At 39.8% G+C, this 18,483-nt stretch overlaps 2 long non-coding RNA genes across 2 annotated transcripts in view; one reads left to right on the top strand and one right to left on the bottom strand.

Annotated features, from left to right (window-relative positions):
* Positions 1-4,234: 4,234 nt before the first annotated feature.
* Positions 4,235-18,483, bottom strand: part of LOC133235198 (uncharacterized) — a 306,595-nt gene continuing 292,346 nt past the window's right edge. Inside the window, exon 3 of the long non-coding RNA XR_009732474.1 lies at positions 4,235-4,474. This is a non-coding gene — a long non-coding RNA (uncharacterized LOC133235198). The remainder of the gene's footprint in view (positions 4,475-18,483) is intronic.
* The window catches only part of LOC133235197 (uncharacterized), a 44,603-nt gene continuing 41,570 nt past the window's right edge, over positions 15,451-18,483 (top strand). Inside the window, exons 1-2 of the long non-coding RNA XR_009732473.1 lie at positions 15,451-15,719; positions 17,241-17,367. This is a non-coding gene — a long non-coding RNA (uncharacterized LOC133235197). The remainder of the gene's footprint in view (positions 15,720-17,240; positions 17,368-18,483) is intronic.

Below are 18,483 nucleotides of genomic sequence, written 5' to 3'. Positions count from 1 at the left end.
AGCAGCTGGCTCATTCTAGTTTAGGGCACAGCTCTTCTTTTCTCCTCAGTTTCTCCAGCTGGCTCTACATTCATGACCTAATCACATTTCAGGTTTTTAAGCTGATTTTTCTACCTCCTATTGCATGGCGAAACCCAAGGAACATTCCTCTCCAGGGTTCTACCTTACACTGATTTCATCTGCACTCTGTGCTGGGTCTGCTCGGCTGACAGCAGAAGAAAGCAGCAGAAAGGGGAAGCCCTCTGAAAAGGGGGACACTGCCTTGTCACACCCGGACTCAGTAGCATCTTCCAAATGAGGCAGCTGAGTTCTAGTCACCCCGGTATCTGGCAATGACGACCCACTGAATAATGCCACGTCTGTCCTCTCCGCTCATCCTTGTGCCTCAGTGCATCTCGATTTGCTTGGGAACCTCCTCCTAGAAAACTAACACCCAGCACTATCTGTCTAGACATATTCTATTGCCTCTAACACCATCGGTCATGGAAAGATCTTTTAAAATGTTAATAACTTGTCTCATTTATATAAAAAGGTTAATATTTGAAAATGTCGTCCCCCCGTGTCTCATCTACACCTTAACATAATGTTCTATATTTGCAGTGTGCTCTCTGTGACACCGATGCAGGGAATAAATGAATATAGATTGAAATAATTAAGGGAAAAAGGCAAAAATTATCCTGAAACTGATGCCAACTTTTGTCTTTCAGTCTATTTTTTGTTTGTTTAATAAGGCATCTGAAGCTAGAAATTAAAAAATAATGATATGATAATGTCAGTTTCTTTCTAGTGCATCAACAGTGGCTATAAATCTAAATTTAATTTTATATTTAATAAACCCCTCCACATTCCCTGCATTAGAGTCAGGAAGCTGATTTGCTTCATCCCAATTGCTTTTCCTGCACATTAAGCTGAATATTGTATCTAATCATCCGCTTTAGTGCCTTCCAAACACATCCAACTTAAAACCTGCCTCAAAATCGGTTTGGTTGATAAAACTTGTTATCCTTTTTATATGATTTATGTTGATCTACCTTTTTGAACATTATTCTTAATTATCTTTGCTGCCTTGCAATTTCTAACTTTAGGCCACCTAAAATGTACAAGTTATTATTTGATTTAGCTTTGCCCTCACATCTTTGACAGAGCATACTTTAGCTTCTAAGAACCTCCACAGTTTGATTTCTATGCCTTGCCTGTGTATCTAATAGTCCTTTGAAATAAAAACCAGATACTCTTAAAGCTTCTTTTGGTAAGTGTGAAAAAGAGAGCTGGGATAGGACCTGGAGTGGTGTGGAGGTAAGGGAGTGGGTGGAGGGCGGCAGCAGTGGCTGGAGCAGAGCTTTTAAACGAGTTTCTACCAATCATTCCAAAATAACGTAACATGTGTACACAGTTCAGATTGTGCAACCATGACTGTTCACATCACCCAAACTTGGAAGACTAGATACCCACTCAGACCAGATATACTCTTGATTAGTAGTTATGAGCTACTGAAGACATCATTTCATACAGACTGTATAAACCATAAACTTCTGTATTAGAGTGTGTTTTGATGAACTATAGGTTGACCTTTCTATAAATCAAAGTGGCTCAGTGGTAGCAATTTCAAATGGTTCAACCTAAAAGTGGGGAAACCTAAACCCTCTCTGTCCTCTAAGCAAAGACGGCAGTGTTCTCAAAGTCCCAATGAGGGAGTCACTAATGGAATTCGGTAAATCAAAGCTGCTGTTAGTGGAGCAGGGGCTGGGCCTCCGGGTCTACTCCTAATGGTGGTGTGCTTGGCACAGAAGGGGGAGAAGGGGTAGAGATTTAACCCAGCTCCAGATTAGCCCCTATTTTTTGGATCATATGAAAATTCGACAGATTACTTCCAAATCTTGTCTGTCAGTCTGTAGCTACTCTATATTTGCAGAAGGCTTAACTAAAGCCTAAGTAGCTCCCTTTTTCCATGATGTGATTATTCCTAAGGCTACTGGTCTAATCCTTTTCGTATATCCTTTCCTCCTATATGAATATGGGAACATATTTTTGTATTTTAAATAGTGTCTTTTTTTATGAAATATTTAAACAACTCAGATGTAAAATATCCTTCCTTATCCTCAGTCATCAGACCTTCCAGATTTTTTATGCATACATATAAACATATACATCTTAAATGAAAATAGGTTACACTATATTTCCTATTCTATATTATGCTTTGATCACATCACAGCACACTGAAGACATCTTCCAGTGTCACTACAGAAGGATCTGCCTTAATGATTAAAATCATTGAATAGTATTCCCTCTATCATCACATCATCATTTAAAAAGTCAATCTCCCTCCCCCAAATTGGACAGCCAAATGCAGAAAGATGAAACTAGACAACTACCTCACACCATACACACGAATTAACTCAAAATGGTTTAAAACCTTGAATATAAGACCTGAAACCATAAAACTTCCAGAAGAAGACATATATAATATGTTCTTTGGCATTAGTCTTGACAATATCTTTCTATATGTGTCTCTTCAGGCAAGGGAAACAAAAGCAAATAAACAATTGGGATTACATCAAACTAAAAAACTTCTGCACAGCAAGGAAACCATCAATAAAGTGAAAAGATAACCTACTGAATGGCAGAGGATGTATCAGATAAGGAGCTGCTACCCAAAATATATAAAGGGCTCATACAATTCAACAGCAAAAGAATCAAACTAACTCAATGGGGGGGGAAAATGAACAGGTGAATTATTTTTTTTTTCCAACAAATACCCACAGATAGCCAAGAAGTACATGAAAAGAGGTTCAACATCACTGATGCTGCTGCTGCTGCTGCTAAGTCGCTTCAGTCGTGTCCGACTCTGTGAGACCCCATAGACGGCAGCCCACCAGGCTCCCCTGTCCCTGGGATTCTCCAGGCAAGAACACTGGAGTGGGTTGCCATTTCCTTCTCCAATGCGTGAAAGTAAAAAAATAAAGTGAAGTGGCTCAGTCATGTCTGACTCCTAGTGACCCCATGGACTGCAGCCCACCAGGCCCCTCCATCCATGGGATTTTCCAGGCAAGAGTACTGGAGTGGGTTGCCATTGCCTTCTCCATCACTGATGATGAGGGAAATGAAAATCAAAATCACAATGAGATGTCACTTCATACCTAAGAGAAAGGTTATTTAAAAAAGCAAAAATGAAATAACGAATTTTGAAAAGGATGTAGAGAAAAGGAAACCCTCATGCACTGCAGGTGGGCATGTAAACTGGCGCAGTCCCTATGGAAGACAATACAGAGATTCCTCAGAAATAAGAACAGAACTATCACCTGACCCAGCTGTCCCACTGCTGGGTCTTCATCCAAATCATAAGAAAACACTAATCTGAAAAGGCATCTACAAAAGCCAAAATTCTGAAACAACCTCAGTGCCCATCAAGGTATGTGTGGATAAAGATGTGAGAAATATACATACATACTTAGACACGATGGCGTAGTACTCAGCTATAAAAAGACAAAAGCCTGCCAGCTGTGACACCTGGATGGACCTTAAAGGTATTAGGCTAAGAGAAAGAAGTCCCATGGAGAAAGACAAATACTGTATTGTCTCACTCATTTGTGGAAGTAAAGAGCTAATAAAGAAAACAAAATAAACAACTGATAAAAAACAAACCAAACCAAGCAAAAACAAACAAGTAGACACAGAGGACAGAGTAGCGGTTGCCAAAGGCGAAGGGGTAGGGGGAGTGAGGAATCACTGTATGGTGGCCGACAGAGAAAAAATTTTTGTGGTGAGCGTACTCTAGGGTATACAGCAGTAAAAATATAATGGTGTCTACATAAAACATATGTTACAAATCAAATGTTACCTCAAAAAAAAAAAAAAAAGGCAAAACCCAAATAAGGACATTTGGATTTATTCTAATTTTTGGCTATTAGGAGCAATTCTGCAATAAATATTCCTGTACATACAACTTTGTAAGCTTATACAATTACTTTCTCAGAATCCATTACTAGAGGAGGAATTGCTAGATTAAAAGGAAGGTACTTGTCACACACACATGGCTTTTCAAGTTAGACCCCCACCACAACTTTATGAGTTTACCTCCTGTACCCTAACTAGTCCCAAGTATCATTGTGCCTTTTGGTCTTTTCTTTGATAGAGAACTAATGATATTAACTGTTTCACTTCAATTGTTAAATTCTTAGCATAATAAAGAACTTCACATACACACAATGACATGTGAATTTCTTCTTTAGTCATTTCTATTTTTCAGGACTCTCAATTACAAGTTATCCATCTCAAATTCGTCTAAAACATGTCAGTCAACAAGAAAGGGATGTACTGACTCACCAGCTGGATGAGACGCGGGGTGCCTCAGAAAACTGGAGGAAGAACTGTAGGAACCTGAGCTTTACGGGCTGGATCAGGAAATTCGTGCTGCTAAGACTCCACGTCTTTTTTCTCCAGGTCTCTGCTTGAATCCAGATTGAAGGCAGGCTCTCTGTAAGGCAAGGAGAATAAGTGGCTATTATTATTCTAGATTCACTTCCTTCTGGTTTGGAAACCTCACTGATAAGACAAGGTCTCTCTTCGATTTCTGAGTATCAGTCCCAGAGAAGTGCTCTAGCTGGTTCTGCTTGAGTCAATAGTTGTGTCCAGGACACCAAGTACTGCAACTGATGCACCTATCCTTGTGTCAAGAGTCAGATTCTGTTACACCAGTAAGTTTGATGGAGGATAAATGTATCAGGTAACCTAAAATAATTGTCAAGTGTCCTTGCCCATTTGCCTATTTCTTTTCTTTTTTAAATTTATTGGGCTAAGTTGATTTACAATGTTGTGTTAGTTTCAAGTGTACAGCAAAGTGAATCAATTATGTTGCTGCCATCGTTGTTCAGTTGCTAAGTCGTGTCCAACTCTTTGCAGCTCCATGGACTGCAGCAGACCAGGCTTCCCTGTCCTTCACTGTCTCCTGGAGTTTGCTCAAACTCTTGTCCATTGATTCAGTGATGCTATCTAACCATCTTCTTTCTCTGTCTCCCCCTTCTCCTTTTGCCTTCAATCTTTCCCAGCATCAGGGTCTTTTCCAATGAGTCAGCTCTTGACATCAGGTGGTCAAAGCATTGGAGCTTCAGGTTCAGCATCAGTCTTTCCAGGGAATATTTAGGGCTGATTTTCTTTAGGACTGGCTGGTTTGACTCTTTTCCAGCACACAATTCACAAGCATCAAATCTTCAATGCTCAGCCTTCTTTATGGTCTAACTCTCACATCTGTACATGACTACTGGAAAAACCACAGCTTTGACTATGTAGACTTTTGTTGGCAAAGTGATATCTCTGTTTTTTCATACACTGTCTAGATTTTCCAATGTTTTCCTTCCAAGGAGAAAGCACCTTTTAATTTCATGTTATACACATACAGATATGTATAACATGTAAATAACATATCCATTCTTTCTTTTTTTTTTCAATTTCCCATATTGGCCATTATAGAGTATTGAGTAGAGTTCCCTGTGCTATACAATAGGTACTTATTAATTATCCATTTTTTTATATAGTACAGTATATGGGTTAATCCTAAAATTCTAATTTATTCCTCCTCTAATCCCTTACGCATCCAGTAACAGTAAATTTATTTTCTATATCTGTAATTCTTTGTTTCATAGGAAAATTCGTTTGTAACGTTCTTCTAGATTCCACTATAAATGATATCATATATTTGTCTTTCTCTAACGTACTTCACTCAGTACGACAAACTCTAGGTCGCTGCAAATGGCATCATTTCATCCTTTTTGACAGCTGAGTAATACTCCACCACATACATATAGCACACCTTCTTCCAACCCTCTGCTAATAGGACATTTTGGATGCCACGTCCTGGCTACCATAAATAGTGCTGCAGTGAACACTGAGGTATATGTATCCTTTCCAACTATGGTTTTCTCTAGATATATGCCCAGGAATGGGATTGCTGGATCATATGATAACTCTCTTTTTTTGCTTGCTTTTTAAGCAAACTCAATACTGTTCTCCATAGGCTTCCATGATAGCTGAGTGGTAAAGAATTTGTCTGCCAGCGCAGAGATGTGTGTTCAACTCCTGGGTTGGGAAGATCCCCTGGAGAAGGAAATGGCAACTCACTCAGTATTCTTGCCTGGGAAATCTCATGGAGCCTGGCAGACTACTCCATGGGGTCACAAAGAATCTCACAAGACTTAGCAGCTAAAAATCAGTAACAACAAATCCTGTTCTCCATACTGACTGTAACTGTTTAGATTCCCACCAACAGTGTAGGAGGCTTCCCTCTCTTCAATTTTTATGACAGGTATAAACTATACCACACAAACCACAGCCTGTCCCACAGAACACTGCTTGTATTAATGTATGTTTATCCTTCTCACTTGGTCCTTGTGGCTGTCTAGATTCCTAGAGCCCTGGCCCAGAGTTCTGGCTGCATGTGTCTAATGCCACCATCCTCTCTTCCTCTGTGGGACTGGGAAGAAGGAGAGGTTAAATTCAGAAAGTACAGTTCCTAGATGTTTAATTCAAGCCCCTTTTCCCTGAGGCCTTAATGCCAATCCTTCTGAGTTGCTATCTTCTTTTGTGTCCTTCCTAGAACTCAGCAAAGACATAACCTTCTCCTAGACCCCCCAAATCTATACCACATGGTTATTTTCTTTGTGTTCTACTAAACCCCCTACCAGTCATCTCTCAAAGTGCTAGGACTCTAAATGATCTGTATTCCTGTTGTTTGCTTCCATTACACTGCAATCTGCTCAAGGGCTTGGAGATTGCATACCCTCAGCACTGTGCATCTGATAACAGATTCTCAGAAAACATGTGTGGAATAAAGAATTAGTTTACAAAATAAGGGAGTTAGACTGGATGGTTTCAGAGTTTGCTGATGCTAGTATTATTTGGATATTAATAATTTTTTAATGTCTTAGCCAAGCCAAATATACATATTGGAAATGACTAAGGAGTAAGACAAGTTCAGGTTTGGGTGGCAAAGTTGATATTCTTGGTCAGCTTACTTTGATTTTGCTATTCTGCTATTCTTCTGAAGATAATGTTATCTACAGAAAAAAGCCTTCATTTTTAGAATCAGAGAGTCCTGTGTTTAATACTCTGAAAGCTCAGCAGGTAAAGAATCCTCCTGCAATGAGGGAGACACAGGAGATGCAGGTTCGATCCCTGGGTCTGGAAGATCCCCTGAAGAAGGAAATGGCAAGCCACTCCAGTATTCTTGCCTGAAAAATCCCATGGACAGAGGAGCTTATTAGCAGGCTACAGTCCTATGGGGTCTCAAAGAGTTGGACACGAGTGAGGAACTAAGGACATGCTTAATTCTGATTTCACTCCTTAATAAACATGTGAGTTTGAGCAATATACTTAATCTCTTTAGCATCTTTAAAATCATAATAGAGTAAAAATGAAAAGATAAAACAACAAAACCAAGAATGATGATTGCATCTAGGAACGTTACACAGGACTCAGTGAGATACTGGATGGAAAACATTAAGCCTGGTTCTGGCACATAGTAGGTGCTCAATAAAATACTGAATGAATGAATGAAGCAAGTACATCTCCACTATACATCACTGACAAAAGATGTGCTGACTGGATATTCTGGACTAGATCCCAGAAGGTCAGTGGAACCAACGGAATTCAGACATAATTAACTGAGTCCATACTGCACCCACCTTCTGTCGAAAGGTACTTAAAGCCACCGATCCTTATTTTTGCCCTGTATAATGAAATAATGTAGAAATCCATTTGTTCTTCTGTAATGTGAGAACATGTACAGTGAAATTGACATTCTTCATTTTTTTTTTTTTTTTTTTTAGCACCTTACTATATTGAGCTCTTAATTGGTCTGTGTTTCTTTATCAACTGCTGTAGTATTTTCCTGGGATTTACTTGGAGGAAGATCAGCTGGGTCTTTGTTCCTAGTTGGGTCTGCTGTGCAGTTCTCAGCGGAAATCATGTGCATGTGGGGTTCCAATGCAGTCCAGGCTTCAAGGAGACAGAAAGAGGCTTTGAACAAAAGGGAGACTGCAAGCAACTGCTGCCTCTGAAATGCAAATTCAATTCAGTTCTCCTTTATAAAATCTAATATAGGTTACTGGGCTTGTAAAACCTGTAGTAAACACCATCCAAAAGAAAGAGAAGAATGGAAGATTGCAAAGCCCAGATTTTAGAATCAGTTGGGTTTTTATTTACCTTCCTCTGACTCATCTCTTTGGGAGCAATGTTTCTCCTTTGAATGTGCTTTTATTTATTTTTTAAATGGAAAAACATGGCATCAAGAGGGGAAATCCAACTTGATAAATTTTCTTTGGACTGGTCTTGCATGGGTTAAAAGGATAGATATATGTATTAAAAATGGGGCCTCTGTTGTGAACTGAGGAAGGAATGAGTGACCAGGTGTGAGGAGAGTGACTCAGGATGGTCACTAACCAGCTGTGTGACCTAGAGCAAGTCACTTGACCTCTCTGGGCTGCAAATGCCTTCTTACATAATCATATCATTGGACCAGATCTGTAGTGTTCAAGTTATACTGTTATTGTGAAACCATCACCAAGATCCAGACCCCCTACTCCCACTACATACACACAAACACATTAAGCAACCAGAGCGGCTCCACATGTAGTTGTTTTTTAAGGATTTCATTTTTAAAAATAACTGTGCAATGTAATGGTTCCAAGAGTGTCCTCTAGAATCCAAATGACAGAGCTTGGATGTCCACTCTACCACTGGCAACTGTGTGAAGTTAAATAACACCTTCCACTTGCACACCTCTATAATTAACATTTTTTACTATTAAAAATACTCTGTTTATAGGAATGTCTTATGGGTTAAAAGAAGTAAAGCACTAGCTATAGTGTTATGGCATACAGTATCTACTTAATAATACTATGTGGGGAAAAGATTCTGAAACAAAAAGGAATTTGAATGATGATCTTTAAAATTCTATTTCTAAAATTCCTTTTTCTAAAAAGTAACTCTCATGAGACAACAGAAAGGGGACTCAACAGACAGGGTTTATTAATAGGGAAACACAAGCTTTAAATAATATACTGGACCAGTTGGATCTAACTGATACCTATCTACAGAGCATTTCATCCAAAAACAATAGATTTCACTTTTTTCTCAAATGCATGTAGAACATTCCTCAGAACAGATCACATTTTGGGCCTTGGTAAACTTAAAAAAAGAAAGAAAGAAAGAAAGAAATCATTTCAAACATCTTTTCTGACCACAACACTGTAAGATTAGATGTCAACTATAGGAAAAACAAAACAACTATAAAGAACACATACAAAAAACAGAGTTTCTTAGAGTCCTTGACTTCAGAGGCAGCTTGTTTATACATATATTTAAGCTTACTCAGGTAAAGTTTACAAGCAGTGAAGTTTTCTCTTTTTTGGTACACAACTCTATGAATTTTGACAAACATATCACCACCACAATCACATAGTTCCGTCACCCCCTTTGCCATCACTCTCCTCACCCGTCCAGTCCCCAAACCAGTCTCTGTTTCCTGTCCCAATCGTTTTGTCTTTTCTAGAAAGTCATATAAATACACTCACAGAGTATACAGAGACTTGGGTCTGCCTTCTTTCACTCTGTTACATTTGAGAGTCATCCTTGCTATCGTCTGTATCCCCTTTTTATTAGTGAGTTCACCCCTTTTGATCGCTGAGCATTCCACTGTGAATCGTTCATCTACTAACCAGAGATGACTTACGAAAAAAAACCCAAAAACCAGCAATAAACATTTGAGTGGATAAATGTTTACATATCTAGGAATGGGACTGCTGGGTCACATGGAAGACGTGTATTTAACTTTATTAGATACTGCCACATTTTGTTTCCAATGAAAACAATTTTTGTACTTATTTTGCAGTCATCAGACATTTAGGAGAGTTCTGATTGGTTTACATATTAGTTTTCTACGGCTTTTATAACAAATTGCCACAAACTTGGTGGCTTTCACCTGCATGCATTTACAACTTTGTAGTTCTGGGGGTCAGATACACAAAACATGTCACTGGGCTAATACTCAGGTGTGTGGCCAGCTGAGCTTTCTTTCTGGAGGCTCTAGGTAGGGTGAGCAAGTTCCCTGGCCTTCTCCAGCAACTCTTGGCTGTGCGAGTTCTCTGGCCTGCGGCCCCTCCCATCTTCAGTACAATAGCTGGTGGAGTTTTTCTTGCTGTGCTTTAGTCTGACATATGCTTCACCTTCATCTTCTACATTTAAAGGATTCTTGTGACTACACTATGCAGTGTAGTCCAGGATAATAATCTCAGCTAGTCCAGGATAATACTCTCTTTATTTTAGAGTCAGGTGATTAACAAACTTATTTCTATTTGCAGTTGAAATTGTTTGTCACCATGTGACATTGCATATTCACAAGCATGGGGAATTAGGACATGCACTTCTTTGGTTGTGGGGGTGAGGTATTATTCTGCCAAGCATGGTCTGCAACCTCACAGGCATACCAGTTCAGTTCAGTTCAGTTCAGTCGCTCAGTCATGTCTGACTCTTTGCGACCCTGTGAATCGCAGCACGCCAGGCCTCCCTGTCCATCACCAACTCCCGGAGTTCACTCAGACTCACGTCCATCGAGTCGGTGATGCCATCCAGCCATCTCATGCTCTGTCGTCCCCTTCTCCTCCTGCCCTCAATCTTTCCCAGCATCAGGGTCTTTTCAAATGAGTCAGCTCTTCACATCAGGTGGCCAAAGTACTGGAGTTTCAGCTTCAGCATCATTCCTTCCAAAGAAATCCCAGGGCTGATCTCCTTCAGAATGGACTGGTTGGATCTCCTTGCAGTTGTCAATTCAAAAGTTAAGTCATTCTAATGGCTGTACAGTCATAGCTCGTTATAGTTTTAAATCATATTTCCCTAATAATGTTGAACATCTTTTTGTGGGTTTTTTTTTTTTTTTTTGCCCATCATATGCCTTCTTTTGTGAGATGTTTGTTTGAAATTTTCCCTATTTAAAAAATTGAGTTGTTTATTTTCTTTTTACTGAGTTTGAGAATTCTTCATATATTCTTGACAGTAGTCTTTAATCAGATAGGCATTTAGCAAATACTTTCCTTCAGCATATGGCTTTTATTTTCATTTTCTTTACCAGTATTTTTGAAAATAAGATTTCAATTGTAATGATATCTAATTTATCACTGTTTTTCTTTTATGAAACAAGTTTTATGTGTCCTAATAAATCTTTGCTTAACTCAAGGTCACAAATATTTTCTATGTTTTCTTCTACAAATTCTATAGGTTTATGTATTACATTTGGATCTATAATCCATTTTGTGCTAAGTTTGTATTTAACAAATCTGGGTTCAGGCTTATTTTTTTGAACATAGATAGCCAATTGTTCTAGGACCATTTCTTGAAAAGAAGAAATGCAATTTTTATCCTCATATATTTATTACTTAAAAGACCTTGAAGGAAAACTCTTTAGTTATTTTGATTTTTTATCACTTCAGAACTTTTCAACTGGTTTTGATTTTTAATTACCTATGTGCTAATGACAACATACTCCTGAAACTGAAACATTTATTCATTACAGACCAGATTAGACACATACCAAGATGGTCAATACACAGCACCAGATTTATGATGAATAATTGATTTCTCACTGTCATGAGTTGAGCCTACGTAATTTGATTATATATTTAACTAGTAAAGGAAACTCATTAGTAGAATTCTATTTCATGCTTGTTTGCACCTGCAAACAATTTCTTCTTGTTTAAAGGATTGTTCCATTTGGTCTGCCTGATATAATTTTGCTCAGTAACATTGCATTGATGATCACTACTGAAGCTCACCTAGAAAGTATGAAAACATCTCACTAACCCCTTCCCACCTGCTTTGATTACTACTTCATATCACCCTGGTGACTTCTTGGCACAGAAACCTTGGAGTTCCATGTTTGGTTTAGAGAGCTGATTCTCAGTAACTTAGGGGAAGTTAGTTAAGCCAAGAATAAAGTATGGGAAACCTACAGAACAGCTTCTTAAAATCACATCTGTGAGTTTGTAATACAATTCTGACATTTGTTTTTTATGATCACTCAAGTTCTGTGTGGAGTGGGTTGGATGGAAGATTTCTAATGCCTACTAATTTGGAATCACTGGCTCCTTATGGTAAAGTGCAATTTCCAATGACGATGCCTCAGACCCAAATATCACTGGCTGATACAGACCACAGATTTTTCTTCTGTTTTGAACATGAATTAGATTGAAGTTGCATTTTTAGGATGGCTGTGAACATTGATTTAGCCCACATATTTGCAACTGGCTCTTCTTTCTTTCCTGTATTATTTACTGGTGTCACTTATCCACAGTCCTTCAGAGCAGACTGTAGCAACGATGCAACAACCCATTGTTAGTGCTTTGAGATACTTCATCAACTGTACGGAAGTGTTGGTTTTCAGTCACTCAGTATTGTTTGACTCTTTGTGACTCCACTGACTGCAGCACATCAGGCTTCTCTGTCTTTCACTATCTCCTAGAATTTGCTCAAACTCATGTCCATTGAGTTGATGATGCCATCATCATATGGAAATAGCTCAGAGCCACAGATCGTGGATTCCTGATGTATTGAGTTGGCCAAAAAGTTTCTTTGGGTTTTCCCTAACATTTTACAGAAAAACCCAAACAAACTTTTTAACCAGCCCAACAAAAAGCAGCAAGGAAGTGGCCTACGAAAACATGAAAAGTGGTGGGTAAGCTACGCCTACTATCCATCCATCTTTAGGAGTCACTTTATACATGTCAATAACCCTAAGGAAGACCTTCACTGAAGAATTCTGTTTTTTTGATAGTTGCCCAAACATGTTTGACCATGGAACACTGTGTCTGTAGGACACCACTTTGGAAAATGTTGACCTGGACTGCTGAGAGCAGTAAGGTGCTCAGAGGTTATCCCATTTATGACCTCCTTTTTCTTATACTCTGAGTGTCTTAGCTTTTTCTTCCATTCCCCTAACATCAATAAATTTCAGTTTTCTTCCATCCTGTTATAACTTTAATGTTTTCCATTAATATTGGCTTGATGAGTTTTTTTTTTTCCAGTATCCATAAAGGAATGAAGTAAAAATTATGCCAGCACTCTCATAAAAAAAGAAGATAATAATATTGACTAGTCTTATTACTGGGAAACTCAAATAAATTATTGCCCTTGGAAATCCTTAGTAAAATGTATAATAAGAAGATGACATTTAGCTATTCTGAATACTAGATATATAGGTAGGTGTGTGTGTGTGTGTGTGTGTGTGTGTGGTCTCTAAGCTCAACTGGAGCCTAGGGCAAAAATACTTAAAAGCTGAAGTTTTTCTTTGGGTAAACATTGCCTCCAATTTCTGTGCCACTCAAGACTGAAACACAGCAGGACACTGTGAGGCTCCTGGGTGTAAAATTCTTTCTGTGTCTCCCATTTCGTGATGACAGGAAATAGGCTTCATTCAGCCTCCTGGGCCTTCCCTGAGTTCCAACAAGCAGGTACAAACAGTGGCCAATCCAGGAAGAGAGGGGATGACAAGGGAGAAGGCAGCCTTGGGGCAGGCTCCTGGTTCCCCCTCAAGGGATATGCATAACAATGAGCTGTTCTGTAGATAGTGAAACCCCCACCAGGTGGGAGATGGTAACTGCAAGCTGCTTATAAGCAACGCAGACCCTAGATAGTTGAAACCAGAAAGTTGATGATGCTGACTCCTGATTACCTCACCATGAACCAGTAAGAAAAACTGTTCACAATCTGATCACACCTTCCCGGTTGAACCACTACTATGAAGCTCCTTGCTCCTCTCTCCAGGTTGGAAGACACAGTTTTGAGGACATCAGCCCACTGTGGCCACCTTTCCCTAGCAAAGCAATAAAGCATTCTTTTCTACAATATTTCACCCAAGAGATTCAACTCGGTACTGAGATACAAAAGCCAGATTTTGGGTACAGGACCTCCACTTTTCTGTTCTGTTGTCATGATGTCCTTTGTCCTCTGACACAAGCCTGCTCTCAGGAAGGAATAAGAACTTATTTACATTTCAAAATGAATGTAGGAAGTTGCATTTCCAGTCCAAGGTGAAGCATGGGGGCAGTGTATTTAGACAGGGCTCTCTCCTCTCTGCTTGTCACTAGCATCTAATGATGCTAAGAATCATTAGAATCCTCTCTAGAAATTCTCTGTGTCTCTGACAGGTGACGTGGGTCATCAGAGAGTACAATGCTCTTATCTGGGACAATCAGTGGCATGGTCAGCGATTCTATGATTTGAGGTGCATGCTAGGTTGCTTCAGTCGTGTCTGACTCTTTGCGACCCCAGGCTCCTGGTGGGATTTTCCAGGCAAGAATACTGGAGTGGGTTGCCGTGCCCTCCTCCGGGGTCTTCCGGACCCAGTGACTCAACCCGCATCTCTTATGTCTCCTGCATTGGCAGGCAGGGTCTTTACCATTAGTGCCACCTGGAAGCCCCAGATGATTTGGGGAGAGGGGACTAGATTACAAGATCCAGGCTTCAGCATTACTCAGAATCCATCTCCTTCTACTCCCAAAAGTTCTGACAACCATCTAGTTCTTCAATCGGTCAAACTCTGAGTGAAGACACAGAATTCGGGCCTAGCTTTCAGGTATACAAACTTCCAGGTGGGGCGGCGGGGGAGGGGGGAATCTTCAGTGTTTTGAGACGGACATCGGGTCTCGGTCTTCTCTGGATGAGATGGAATAGGGGAGGAATACAGTGTTCGCAAAGAGGGGTAAAGAAAGGAGAAGCCTAGAGACCTGCAACTTCTGTTCTTTGAGTGTCAAATCTGCAAAAGAAAAATAATCTCCGAGGAGCTCCACTTTGAACTGGATGATTTCAAGCATGACCTGAGACTCAGGCACACGAGCAATTAGCAATGAGTCACGGTCCAGAGTGAAATTCCCCTGGTGAGGGGGTGACTTTTCTCTTTTCCAGAGCACTTGGCACCTCAAACAAAGCTGCCTGCTGCCTCCACCACCTGGTGTGATAGGCTGAATGCTTAAAAACAAGATGTAAAAGAAAATACAGCACCTCACTGTGAGAATAATGAAATCACATGAGTCCTGCTTGTTCAAGAAAATGTGACTAAAACAGACTATTTGCAGGACTTTTGATAGTCTCTTCCTCTGAAGGGCAAACTTACTATCTTCTAGAGTTCCATCAGAGCATTCAAAAGGATTCAGATAAAACCTGTAGGCCAGGTTTTGTGGTCTTGTTTTTAATCATTTTTTCCCCCTTTACATAACCAAAAATTATCTTTATGGCTTTCCATAGAGTGACTGACCTGTAGATAAGCTCTTTGGCTCAGTTTTCTTTTATAGCCTCAAGAAATGTTCTGAGAAATATTTTGACAGAACACCCCTCAAGTCACAGAATTTTCAGCCACAGGCAATGGCAGTTGGGTTTTCATGCTGACACACTGGAGGTGGTAATTTAAGGGGTGCTGCAGTAAGCTCCTAGGGTGAACCAGAGCTCAAATTCTCCAATTCTCCACAGTATATGATTGGTTGGATGTCTGAGTCTTTAAGGCTGCGTCCTTGGGGCTGGAGCACCTGTGAGCTGCAGTGCTGCATCTAATGCAAAGTCGCCCTGTTTGGATTTCTACAGGAGTCATTAGCTTGAGGCTGATGTGGCAGCTGCCCAATTCCCTGCGCCTGGCAAAAGTTTCATGTGGAAAATCTACATCTGCATGACGCAGGCAAACCCAGGTATGCTGTTATCACTCCTCCAAAATGTCCTCTTCTTCTCTTATTTCCCCACGGTGTGTAATGAGATGAGACCAAGGGATATGTAGGGATCAGAGTCTTATTGCTCTGGCTCACAGTACTCAGAAAGTGCTAGAATAAGCATGCAAAAGGACAAACATTGCTCCTGAGATGTGCAATGTTATTTCATTAAATTCTTTCAGAATTTCATGCTTAGAAAAACCCAGTACTCCCTTGGACAGCTGTAAGATTATGAGAGCACAGGAGCATTTTGTATTTTCCTTTTGCACTGGTTGCCAGGAAGCTCAGAAGTTGCTATGAGCTCTGTATTAGTTAGTTGCATTAACCTCCATTTTCTGCACAGTTTTTCTGTCCCAAGACATTTTTATTTCATTGACTTTTCTTTTTCTTCTTTGATTTTAGTCATTCTATTTGTGTCTTTCATTATAAGCAGTACACAGAAAACATTCATTCTAATGCCAGATGGATATTTCACATCGTATATTTTTGTTCCTGGTGCTCTTCAGAGTAATGGTTTTCATACGGGGGAATATTCTTTTTCAGAGTCCATTCTTAGGTATATTACCAGGGATAGTAATAAAGGGAATTCTTGGAACTTCAATAGAAGTTCCTTGAATTTTACATCAAGCTCCTCCACCCAGTTGTTGTTTAGTCATGTCCAACTCTTTTGTGACCCCATGGACTGCAGCCTCCCAGGCTCCTCTGTCCATGAAGATTCTCAAAGCAAGATTATTGCGGTGGTTTGCCATTTTCTTCTCCAGGGGATTTTCTGGACCCAAGGATTGAACCCGCAGCTCCTGCATTGGCAGGCAAATTCTTTACCACTGAGCCACCAGGGAATCCCAGGTTAAGAGCTACTGGGGAAGAGCAATATTTTAAAACTTCACTGTGATATGTTCTGATTGAATAGATCTATCATAGAACCCAGACATATGCAATTAAAATTTGTCTTAAAGGAATGTTCATACAGGGGATTTAAAACACTGTTAGGAAGACTGTGAGAAGCAGTGATTAATCATAGTTAAAAAAAAATGCGGGGTAAGGTGGAGATGAACTTTATTCTATAGGTCAATGTCAAATATCAATTTCATTCCCATAGAATATTATCTACCTCAATGAAATTGAAGGACAGGTGACCTGACATCTAGTCCCTGCTCTGCCTGGCATCTTGGGGACCTTGAGGAGTCCATTTAAAGCCCGTAGCTCTCTATCACCTCATCTGTATAATAAATCAGCGAGCCCTTGATCAAAAGAACTCTTCCCACCCACAAAATGCAATGATTCCTCGCCACCATCCAGGGAGATGGTGAATTTAGAAACAGGCAGTATTTTCATGCAACCAGATAAGCAATGTGCTGTCAGAATGATGGGGAAAACATTTTCTGTAAAAAGTCAAGATGGCTTGGTTTTCTGCCAGAGAAGTGCACAGCCACTTTTGTTCTCAACATCACAAATGAGAAAAGTGAATTCACAAGTTGTGCAAAATCTCTGTTTCATCGACAGGAGTTGGAAGCCAAACACAATTGTTAACTATTCACAATCAATAAGACAAATTTTCAAACTTCATTTCTCTTGGAATAAGGAAACCTGGGTGAAAGAGAGCCCTGGAAGGCAATGAGCAGCTGGTAGGGTGAGTAGATGGACAAGCTCTGTCTCTTTCCCTCTATACTCGTTTCATCCAGGATAGCGATTTCCCCACCTCTGAAGATGAACATTCCTTTGTAGCAATGACCACTCGAAATTAATGAGTTCATAATCCTGTGTCTCTCTTGGAAGCAGTTATGTCCAAGACTAATTACCTTAGGTGGAAAAAATACCTCTATTATTATTTTTTTTAGTAACTTAAACTCCTTTCCCATTGCTGTACCTCAAAGTACAGCACATTTTAAACAGAGGAGATGTAATTAAATTAGAAGTCGTGGTGAAAAGCTGTGGCAGCTGATAATAATTGCTTTTCAGAACCCACTATAATTGGTGCTCCAAGGATTTTATTTCAAAGCATCAAAGTTAATTTAGAAGGCTTGCTTTATCTGGACTGGAACTGCTTTGATGAAGACACTATGTCTTCATGTCTCTAGGTTTTCTTAAATTTAACTAAACTGTTTTCTAATGATTATGTTAATAATTACAGTGCCATGATGTTATTTTATGGACACTGGAAGATAAAATTCAAATTCCCCTTCTGCCTATTAGTTAAAGTTGTAACCACGAAATGTACACAATTCTTGCTCGTTAACTGATAAGCCCTTGAAATTCTACAACCAATAAAAATATCTCTTTCATTTGGTACCTCCCATGTAGAATTTAATACATTAAATCAAGGCATAAGAGGGAGTTCATTAACAAATACCCTGATATACCACTGTATATCTGCTTTTTTTTTTTTGGGTGTGCTGGGTCTTAGTTGCTGTGCACAAGCTTTCTCTAGCTGCAGTGCGTCGGTTTCTCATCGCAGTGGCTTCTCTTGTTGCAGAGTATGGGTTCCAGAGCACAGGTTCAGTAGTCATGGCACACAGGCTTAGTTGCTTTGTGGCATGTGGGATCTTCCTGGACTAGGAATCGAATGCATGTTTCCTGCACTGGCAGCTGGATTCTTCACCACTGAGCCACCAGGGGCGCACTATACCACTTGTTTTTGCTCACTGTATTTTCTCTGCCTGGAATGTCTCCCTCCCTTTTTTTATGATTCAATGAGTAAAATTCTACTTTATCTTTCAAGTCCCAGATTAAATGCCATCTGTTATGG

This window comes from Bos javanicus, chromosome 22, assembly GCF_032452875.1.
Source record: "Bos javanicus breed banteng chromosome 22, ARS-OSU_banteng_1.0, whole genome shotgun sequence".
Lineage (NCBI taxonomy): Eukaryota > Metazoa > Chordata > Mammalia > Artiodactyla > Bovidae > Bos > Bos javanicus.
The sequence above is the reverse complement of the archived record's forward strand: the minus strand, read 5'-3'. Positions and strand labels throughout refer to the sequence as shown.